A 9,712-nucleotide genomic window follows, 5' to 3' on the forward strand; every position below is an offset into this window, starting at 1 on the left:
ACTTGCTTTCCTGTGGCACTCACGTGGATAATTTATGACATGCTGCATTAAACTGAGTCACAAGGCTTGTCCACAGTGCTAGGACTTCCCTTTGTTCACACACTGAGAGTCAGGACTCCTGCTGTTAAATTCACGTGGGTTGAAATTTTTCCTCGCTTGACAGAATATACCCTTTCTGACATTTAATTCTGTTGCAGGAAACTTAGCAATAATTTCTTTTCTGTTGAATTTTTTTCCTGTGTATAGAGTATTTTGGTTTCAACTAAGAAAACTATGCAGCTGGCACCAAATGAAGACTAAAGCTTATCTTTAATCAGAATTACAACTAGACCATCAGAAATATTATATGCAATATAATTGTGGTCTAAAATATAAGTATGATATCTGAGCCTATAAAGGTTACATCAAACACTTCCTTTATCCAGAGCCTGTGCCGTTTATATTAAAAGAAACAGTCCAAACCAGCATCCGTAACCAAAGTAGGATTAGAATATGTTGGGTCCCAATGCTAACATTGATATTCCCTATGAAAAATCATTAACCAACAAAACTATGGATCCAGCTTTTCTTCATGGGATTGTATGAATATTCAAGTAGTTCTCACCTAAAGGCAGCTGGCTTTCTACCGTCTCACTTTTTCAGTGAGGACTGATGCCAGCCTCCACCCTCTCTCTCTCTCTCTCTCTCTCTCTATCCATCTATCTCTCTCAAGCTCTCTCTTTTTCCCCCCTTTCTCTTTCTCATCTGAGGCCTATCACTTACAGTGTTTGCCTGTAACTTGAACTCTCATATTCAACCATCTGTAACGCTGCAATAACCTTTACACCCTGAGCTGCTGCTCTGTGATCAGATGAGTTCATTAATTAATAGTGGTGAAGTGTAGGGCAAGTGTATTAGTAACTGACCCTGAGTCAGATGGTAACCAGAGTCCAGCTGGAACAAGGTGGACCAACCCCAGCCTCCAAATTCACAACAAGCCAGGGACTAACTGATCGAGTAATGAGACACCAAGGCACTCACGTATGCGCATAAAACCCTGAGACAGTCGTACTCATGCTGGTTGTCAGGGTGGCAGATAAGGTACTGAGAAGAGAAGAAGAAACAATTGCTTAATAGTTAAATACTGTTTGTGGTTTGTTTAGCTTTTGGGGGGGTTTTTTCCCCTTTTTTTTGTTTGTTTGTTTTTTTCAATGAGAGAATAATGTGTTAACAGATTGATCAATTCACCAAGAAGGCTGACACATTATGGATTTCTAACGACGAGCCTCGGATAAGCTGTTGATCTGGTTGCTTCAGGAAAAATGGACCGCTATTGCATTAATGAAATAATTGTTATGGGTGGAACCAAAAGTCTTTCCTGGGTATGAAGATTTTTTTTCACACATCACATCACAACTTGGCAACTTGGCCTGTTCATGTGCCTTTAAATGATATGAATACCTAAATGGCAGTAGCTCCGACTCCAGTGCTGGATGATCCACAAGAAAGTACCACGCATTTATTGCTGTGTTAGGAAACCACATATCTGCCTGATGTTAGAGCCTTCAGGATTTATTTTATTTATTCTCTTGGTCATTTCTGAATCTGCCAGCATGCATGGACTACCTTGCTCATCTCTAGGTCATTGTTTTGGTAATCCAGCTGATGTTAACACTGACCCTGCACCGTCTATGGAGGCAAACAACTCCAGGCAAAGCAGTAATAACCATGAACTTCCAGCAGCAGATCCAGTTATATCTCAGCCAGAAGCCCTACCAGACAGCCCGCAGGAACTTCAGCACAAACACCTTCAGAGGGCTGGCAGCTGTACATCTGCCCGTTCCTCCAGGACCAGAAAAATAAATGGTACCAACCCAAACTCTGTCTGCCACACGCAGGATAAAGATGATGACCCATACTTTGAGTCACCTCCACTGTCCCGTAGCCCATCTGAGCACTCGGACATTGACATCCTGGAGTCTGAGTGTAGTCCAGAGCTGGAGCTCAAATATACTCACATTCCCAGACCCTCCATTGTTATCAGACATAGTGAGGTAAGAATTTTGTGGCCAATAAGATAGCCACCCTCACAAACACCTTGTTACTCATAGGTCAGACAATGCATGTTGAAAATATATAACCACGCACACAAACACACATATAAGTACTTGAAGAAATTACCTGAAGCCGTCTTTGTGGCATCTTCTGCTGCAGCTGTCACCAGGATCATATTTTTCCATGATGACACACACTCACACACACACACACACATTCTCAAAGAAAAATAAGACTAGCCACACTGTGATCATTAAGACTTTGACTGTTTGGTATTTGAAAGATGTGCTGCTTGCTTCATTTTCCTTCATGCTGGGGCATTGCATTGTTGTAATCAATTATATAACCACAAGGGGGCATAGAACCCAAATAAAACTGTTCATTCATCCTGTGTGGGTTTGCAAAGAGTAATCTAGCTCAATCAAGCTAACGCCTTTCTTATCAGGAGAAACTAAAGTTTCAGTTTTTATTAATCAGGTTAAAAAAACTCTGAAAATCCCCCACCACACACACACACACCCACGCAGACACACATGTACACACACGTATCTTGCCACCAGCTGTAGATAATGTGTCAGTGAAACGTGTCCGGAGATAATTTTCAACATGATCTCTGTAGCTTAAGTTCCTCAAACACATACATCTGTGCCGTGCTATGAGTGTGTGTGTGTGTGTGTGTTTGTGTGTGTGTACATGCATCTTTTTGCATTTTTAAAACTGATATTGGAAACATATAGCATTGGAAACTCCAGAAGGAAGAGGGGTGGTGTATTAATAAGAATCCTGAAATGTAAACTGCCAACTGCATGGCCTGTCTGTGAGTCTTTGAAGATCTTTTTTGCCATTATTTCTATTAAGTTTAAGTTATGTTACACAAATCTTATGGCAAGTTATTGTGATACAAAAGGTTGGTATGAGGAATCTTCTCCTTTAGACACCAAAGCACTGAGCTGACTATAACCAGTATTCACCAGATCAAATAAAAGCACTTTTTGATTTTGTGTAGCCTCGAAATTCAACTGTAGTAGAACTGCACAGTAGCCAAAAGTACAATGCATGTTTTGATTTGAAGGTTGGGAATGCGCACAGGAATCCCTGTTGTTAATATACACTATGTTATGGTGAATCAGAGTGAGAATGAGAAAGCTTTTTTATTTAGGCATGTAATTCGCATTCTCTGTGGCAAACGGAAAGCGGTTACACAATATTTACTCTCACAAGTCTGCATAACACCCACCTTACTTCCTCCATCTTGACAACAGATTCATGCTCACCGGACCATAGGCATGATCTGATCATATGCACCACTATTATACTATATTACTCCATCAGGTTAACAACTAACTACTTACACTAAGAAGCCTTTCTGACTCCTACCATCAAGGTATGAAATAAAGTCCCCATTGTTGTAGAGTTCAAGGAGTGGAATGTAACAATATGACCTTTTATGACTGCAATGAGAATACTGTGCAGTATACCAAGTACGAGAAATGAGTAGGAGTGTGTGAACAACAGAAGGTGACTTTTGAATAACTGTGATCGCCCAGTCGAGCCATTCCACGGTGTAATTCTCTGGACTTAGTCATTAATGTTTCTGTTAAGACTTCCAGTGTAACAGATGCAGCTTTTGATCTCTTGGAGCAAAAGGCTTCATCTATGTGTCTGTGTGGACCCATATCAGCGAGAGATAAATCCGTCATAGCATTTATCTCTGACCCCTCCTGCGAAGCCGGACATGTTTATGGAACACTTCCTTTATCCAGAGCCGACTGCTGTCATATCTGCACATTCTGCACAATACACACACACAGAGAGACATGCGCGTGCGTGCATGAACACACACAGGAAGAATGATTAGATGGTAAATAAAAAATGTGTTTCCACTTTAAACAATGACACCAACTCTTCTGTATCACCCTCTACCACACAGCCATTCACACATGTCCAGAACTGCACTTTACAGTAAAGGTTTACTGAATGGTGTTAGTAGGCAAATGGTGAGGTTAGTTTGAAGAGGACAATAGAGAACAAAGAACATAAAAGATCTCACAATATACCACTGCAAGCAGCCACAGAAACTAAACTTACATGTGCAAAGGCATTTCTTGTTTTGTCGTCACAGAGATAAAGCTGATAAGACAAACGTAAAGCCTCTAAATAGTCTCCTTGAACCACATAATTCTTACTTTTGCCTGAAATTTTTATGACAACATTCCTGGCACACTGTTCTTTCTATAAACAACTATTAAAAATAGGGTTTAGTATGTTAATAAGCATAACTGCAGTTCCCATTTTGCCTTTATTGTGTGCAAATTGCATTAAAATATTGGATTCGTTTTTATTTCATGTAGCACAGCTACACTTTACTTTAGTCAGCCCCTTAAAGGCCTGTACTAATGGCCATGTGAGTAGAAGCTCCATAATGCACTGGCTTACACATTTGACTAACAAGAGAGAGATCCAGATTAACAAGCCACATATAAGCGTTGCATCAGAAAGGGTGTCTGTTGTCTAACATCTAACATTTGGAGCTACCCTCTGTGGTGAACCCTCGTCAATAAGGGAGCAGCCTAAAGTAGCCATGTGGATTAGATTAATATGTTTGTTATTCAGTGAAGACCTGACAATGACTGACAGTATCCCTTTGTGTTCCCTTTTCCAAACACTCCCCTCAGGAATCAGAATTCCAGGAAACAGCGTCTGACAGGTCAGACTACAGAGAGGCAGAGGATGGAGGGTTATCAGGTACGGAAAATAACACAAGCTTCCTCCTTTTTTACTCCTGATTCCCTTCTCCACCTCCACATCATCCCTGCTGATTTTTTGGGCACAGATTTGGGAGGGGGACATCTACCTTGAGCTATCATCTGCTGATGGAAAAAACAACTTTGAATGGCAAAGAAATGGCATATACGTGAAAAGAGTTACTACTGCGTGTGAGGAAATGATCTGGTTCACACAGTTGTGGCCCCAGTGCGTCAGCGTGTTATTATGGAAGAATTTGTGTTTCCTATATATGTTTGTTATGGAATGACCAGGGAGACTTCTCTTTGTCTGTTTGCAGTAAATACTGATAAAGAGCAGATATTCTGAATGCATGTGTGCATGTGTGTGTGTGTGTGTGTGTGTGTGTGTGTGTGTGTGTGTGTGTGTGTGTGTGTGTGTCCACTCACCTTGCCAGGATGTCTGGGAGGAGTTGAGTGCTGGCGGTTACCTTGACGATGGGCCCTGGGCAAAGCTTTGGGAGGGGTAGAGGGCTACAAATAGGTAAAAGGATGGAGTTAAGTGGCTGAGTAATAATGTGATTGAGTGTGTATGTCGTGTGCCTACATACAACAGCTGTAATGTTAGTGTGAATTTGAGTGTGTGCCAGTGGACCTGCAGTGTGTATCAAAGCCTTGGCATGCACAAATCAAGGCCGTCCCATCTGCAGTCAGTCTCTTGTCTTTTGTTGTCTAAAACCATTTGATATTCTTTCAAGGAACAGTGCTCTGGGCTGCACGGTGGGGGACATTTAGCACTGTCACCTCACAGAAAGCAGGTCCTGGGTTCAAATACCACTTGGGGCCTTCCTTTGTGGAACTCCAGCTTCCTCCCACAGTCCAAAGACATGCACGGGGTTAGGTTAGGTTAACTGGTGATTCTAAATTTATCATAACCCTGTGCCCATCCTGGACAGATTGGTAACCTGTCCAGAATGTACTCTGTCTCTTGCCCTATGACAGCTAGGATAAGCTCCAGAGTTTTGGGAACAGGAATTCGAAGATATATCGCAAAACAATGCAGTCCAGTATAAAAGTTCCAGAAACAGTACAAAAACGTATCTTTGAAAGTCAAAAGTGGCATTTATAGTACTTGCTTACATAATGCAATAGGCTCATCATTTCACTGGGGTTATGTGTAAATAATCAGCTCGCCAGCACAGAGGGTAAAGAGCAGTAATAATATATTAAACAAACTACACTAGTGGTCTTAGTGCTTTACTAACCCAGAACAGTGATTTAGATGCTTTTAAAGGATTAACATCTTTAACTTTGCCTCTGTGCCACAAGCACACACGCACACACACACACAAAGAAACACCATCTGCTACACATGGCTTTCTAAGAGTTGCTATGTTAACACAATGTGCCATGTAAGTCTAGAACAACTGGGGTCTCTTTATTCCAATGAGAGAAACTGAAACAATACAAGCACACTTTTGCCCCCCCCCCCCCCCCCCCCCTTCCCCCCCAAGGATAAAGTGGGAGAGATTATGGTGCACCAGGGGGTAATGTAAGTACAGAACCTCCTCTGTCTCTTTCTGATACACACACATGCACACAATTGTCACACTGACCTTGATTTCCTGCACTCTGTGTGTGTGTGTGTGTGTGTGTGTGTGTGTGTGTGTGTGTGTGTGTGTGTGTGTGTGTGTGTGTGTGTGTGTGTGTGTGTGTGTGTTGTTGGAAGGGCCTTGCTCTCTATGTTGTAAATCCTGCTTATTCAGCTTTTTCACACAAACACAGACAGATGAGTGCACGGACACATGGGAAGCACAAAATTCTCTCACTCAGACTTGCTTAGCTCCCACCCTTGAGTTGAACTTTGTCAGTCTTGTTTCTGCACCTGTATGATTTGTACGTTATTGAGGCCTTTCAGTGATCTACATGAACTGTTCTGTCAGTGCTGTGAAAGAATATTTGTGCTTGTTTGTAGAGTGTGTTGAAATTGTATATGTAAAATCATGGAAGTTGTTAAATTTCCTATCAGTTAGCACATGTTTATACTGTATATGTGGGTGAGATTTATATCCCAAAGACATAAATGTAGTGTGTATGGTCTGTGTGATAAAATAGACATTATAATTAGTGGGTACTTTTGTCCAACCCTGTGGCTATATTGCTCTTACTGTAAGGAAGCCATCTGCTCTCATTCCTTTTGGCAGTCATTAAGCTAAAGAGGAAAACTCTACACTAAAGCTCAATAAATCTGGCTGGCTGGGCCATTAATAATGGCCTCTGTGACAACATCCAAGGGCCGCAGTTAAATAACTGTATCTGGATCTTTGCGTGAGCTCCCTTGCATCACATTCAAATGCATGCAAACACTGACACACAGGCAGACATGAGGGAAATGACATGTAGTCTCTAATTTGCTCACTTGTTACGCTTGAGTTACACTTGTTTTTTCTTTGAATGTGATGAATGTGCCATCTTAGCCACTCAAATGATCGTGTGACGATCTAGTGTGATAATAAAGAGCCAAAATAATTGTAATAAATAATTAAGAAAAAATTGATAATTAGTCTTAAGTAATGGACCACAAAAAGGTTACAAAAAATATCCTACTTTGTCAAAATTAGATCACTGCTATCAATTTTGACTTCATTTCTCCATTTGAGAGAGTGAAAGAACTGGGTTGGTTTCCAGACAGACAACATGAAACAGGAAATATATATAACAGCATCACGGCACATCAGCTGGCTCGTGAAGCTGTGTGAGAACCGATTATTTCACAAGCGTACCAAGAGGCTGACGCAGCACTGACCTCACACACCTCATCCAGGCAAGCACCGTGGTGCATGTGTATGCGTACGCTTGGCCCTTGTGTGTCTGTGCACAAAGGGACACTGGCGTGAGTCATCCATCAGTGATTGAATTAGCTGAACTTTGGCTGAACACTCACAGGGAAAAGAAGGAAAGGCAGCAAAAGCTGAATGCATTACGTTACCCAAACAACTGGAGAAAACATCTCACAGGCAGACAGGCTGACGGTGGGCATGTCGCCCAAATTTTATTTTAAAAAAAAAATTCAAAAATATTCCGAACACATCCTCTTTTTAATGCACACAAATTGGGGAACAAAAAACCCCCAAACAACTGAAAATAGCAAACTAATTGGAAAATTCTTCCAAAACACAAATCATGAAAGTGGAATATCACTTAAGAACAGAGTCTTATTTGTGGTTTTCTCCAGCAGTGCACTGAGGTTATGTGCCCTAAATTGTAGTCGTGTCAGACATGAGGGATAAAACTGTGGAAAGAATGCAGTTTGTCTGTTGGTGTGAGTACAACAGAGAAAAAAATGGTGTTTTGCTAAGTTGACCAAGTTCTCTTGAACAGACACTGCCTCAGCATATGGTGGGTGTGCTGCTGGTATGAACCACCAGTCACTCAGAAGTAGGTCAAACATGTAGGGGGTGGAGTTTATGTACACTGCAATTACGCAATTATTTACATCAACTCCTTTCCTATACTGGTGCAAGATTCAGTATGACTTCACCCTCTTTTGCTCTTTGCACATTTTCATCACTAGGTCCACGGAGCAACAAACACGCACAAAAATTAAACATAAAAGAGATTGGTTTTTAAGACCTGCCCACACTTTCAGGAAGGCTTCTCTGTCACCATGGTTTTCAGATAACTGCTATATCCTGTTTAAAGTGGAGGCCCTCAGAGGCCTGAAAAAGAAAAAAACAAGGGGCCTCGCAAATCTCTGCAAATCTACATAGACACGAGGATAAACAAGCACCATGTGAAAACCTGGAACATAAACAGAAACATCTCTCTTGGATGTTATACTTCAGATAGGAGCGGTGTGAAATTGTGAGAGAGGAAGAGTAAGGATTATCTTTTCCAGGAAAAACCTACAGCTTGACCTTCAGTGTCCAAAACTGTCCACATTAGCTAGTCACATGCAACATTATGGATTGTGTCTATATGCTCAAATGTGTCCACACAAATCTGTCAATGTGCATCTGATAACGACAGTCCTGACATCACAGAAAGCTTCTGGTTAACAGTAAAAGTGGTTATGATGGAAATGTCTGTCCTTTATTAAATAGAAAAGGGGGATTTTTTTACATATTCAAACCACTATTTGGGTTTATCCCATCAGTAACTGCTACACTAAATCTGTTTATCACAATGTGGTTTGGAAGTTAAAAAAAAACTTCCCCAAACCTTTGCTGAAACCAATCTATAGCCACCAAAAACGGATCTGGTGACAGATGTGATATCTTTTCTGATCTAGTTTTCCGATGGTGACAAAGTAGTTTGGTTTGTCACCTTAGCAATGAGGAAGTACCTTCTTCCTCCCTTGGGGCAAAGACTAAACCTCAAAGTTAAAATTTGCTTGTTCTTTTATTTATATAAACCATAGATTATTTCATGTTGGCTATATTCTTGAAATTAAGGCTCAGTTAAGTTTTAAGTTAAGTTTTAAGTGAGTATGGTTGAACATTTTGAGAAATTTTGTACTTTTCCTTTAAGAGAGGTTTGTTAGAATCGAAAGATCAAAGTCTTAACTACACTAGACCTATCATAGTATGATAGTTTCCAAAAACATCCACCACAGTCTCATGTGTAGAGTTTTCTCTCTTCTATGCACAAGACAATGAATATTTTCCAGAATGTCAAAACTGTCACTTTAAGCAGGAGGAATACATCTGAAACAGCATGCTGAGGTTGGCTTATAAAACTCTTTGACAGTCCTTGCTCCGACTTTTGATTTTTCATAGAGATTTTATTCTCTTACATGCAACCGCAGTCACACACTTACGCACATCTGCTTCCTGCATGCTTTCTGCTTTAAGTGTGGTGGTCTCTGGAGGGAGTGTCCTTTCTGCCAGTGACGACCCTTCTCGTGATTCACCCCATTGTTCAGCAGAAAACTCTTAGTCACCTCTGTCTTAGGT

Source organism: Diplotaxodon limnothrissa, linkage group LG7 (assembly GCF_057381915.1).
Source record: "Diplotaxodon limnothrissa isolate DT_005_m linkage group LG7, D_limnothrissa_male_GT1.1, whole genome shotgun sequence".
NCBI classification, from domain to species: domain Eukaryota; kingdom Metazoa; phylum Chordata; class Actinopteri; order Cichliformes; family Cichlidae; genus Diplotaxodon; species Diplotaxodon limnothrissa.